This window comes from Cupressus sempervirens, chromosome 2 (genome assembly GCF_028749045.1).
Source record: "Cupressus sempervirens isolate cs-2001-9-10 chromosome 2, ASM2874904v1, whole genome shotgun sequence".
Lineage (NCBI taxonomy): Eukaryota > Viridiplantae > Streptophyta > Pinopsida > Cupressales > Cupressaceae > Cupressus > Cupressus sempervirens.
The window spans coordinates 478,824,111-478,826,028 of record NC_143119.1 but is presented as its reverse complement, the minus strand read 5'-3'; positions in this window follow the sequence as shown (position 1 = coordinate 478,826,028).

The following is a 1,918-nucleotide window of genomic DNA, read 5'->3' as shown; positions in this document are numbered from 1 at the left end:
GGAAGGAAGTTGTTGTAGGGGGGATTGGGGAGCACAAAAGGGCCCTCTTATGCTCAATATGTTTGCAAAGGTGAGGGTTTGGGGGGTGGCACTAAGTTGTCAGTTTCTAAACCAATACATTCATCTACGCTTTGTAGTTTTTATGTCTATGTAAATAGTTGTATCAAATTGTAATTATATAGTTAAATGTGAGAGGTTGTCCACCAATAATCATTACTATGATTGAAGACTTGCCTTTTGCCTCACTAAATTTAAATTCAATTTTTGGTTAATCATTACATCAAACCACCCTATTTTCTCACTGTGGGTTCATTAAGTATACATAATATAAAATCTAGTTCTATTTACTAGTATTTAAAGGCATTTCTTAGTGGTACCCAGTTTTTCCTAAAAGAATACCTTGCAGATAGTGGCAATTTTTAGTGGTACCCAGTTTTTCCCAGCGGCCTGCCTTCATTTTTTCATATAAAATTTATACTTCATTTTTAATAGAATTATATTGTAATTTTATTATTTAACTTTTGTTTAATAGAATTATATTGTAATTTTATTTTTTACTTTATGAATTTTATTTAAAAATTAAATGCACACATTTTTCCAAATCAGAGTAATGCAATTTTAGAAATGTAAAATTTAAATATATTATGTACAAAATCTCTTTTGATGGGGTTTCCCAAATCTAATCGCACTATATAACAATGAATGTTCTTCGAAAATTGATGAAATATATGGTTCGTGACAGTCGTAGAAAAAAATTGCAGAAGCAGAATGCCGACTGTGTGTATGTATTTCTGAATAAAAAACACAACCTATTTGTTGTGGCAGCTAGCATGAGACCAAATTTGCATTGTTTCTATTCAACCAGATGTTGATACCTGCACATTCCAACTTTGTCCAGTCCCCTGCATGGCAGAGCATTATTTTACCGCAAACCTCTCGCCTGAACCTAAATGACACGTTACCCATGTTTACACAGTAAATATGAACACTCCACGTACCCATCAACACACTCCACTCAGAAGTGACATGGCTTCATATACATTTAAAAATAAACTAAATGATGTGTATATATAGAACCATGATAACTTATAATGTTCCTGATAGGCCTTCGGTATTAGGGACTGATTCAATTTGCAAGAAGCATGTGTGTACATAATTTATTAAACTATTCTCCAAACCCGTTAACACTTCGAAAGCTTTTCATAATATGAATTCGTACATGAAAGCTTGGTAGAGCTCAATCAAATATATTACTAGTCTTTTATTTTCTGATATGATAATATGATTAAACGGTTTAAGGGAAGGATGGTGATTTACATATGAATTGATCCAAAATCTCTAATTTTAAGTTTTATGCTGACATTCGATGGCATCCTATTTTGAGGCATTTTGTCAAAAAGTTCATGCCTACCCTTCTTTATAGCTACCATTTCAGCATAGCAAGCAACAGTCCTAACAAAATTTCAGAATTTCACTTTACACTTGCCAACTCCATTTTCTAAAACGCCTCCAAGGCCTTGTCAACGAAACCTTTTTGTGCTTATCAGGCAACAATGGCATTCCACAAGATGGTATAAAGCTGATACATCTTTCAGAAATGCATCAAAGCCTCACAAGAATACCATTTTGTGCACATCCTGCAATCATTACATCTGTATAGCACCTACTGGCATGTTGTGGACTGTTACAATCACTAATCATAATTATGCTTCCTCCACATACATGCACTGAATACCAGCTTCTTTTTGGGCTGTAAAGTGGGTTGAACATCAACAGCAGCAACTAATGAATAGTGTTTCTTGAAAAGTTGTAATCACCCTCAACAACAAGCATGGAATACTGCAATTGGTCATATAGTAATGTGGCTCACTAAATAGTCATTAAACACAGTTGTAGACTCTGAAATCAGCAACAGTGG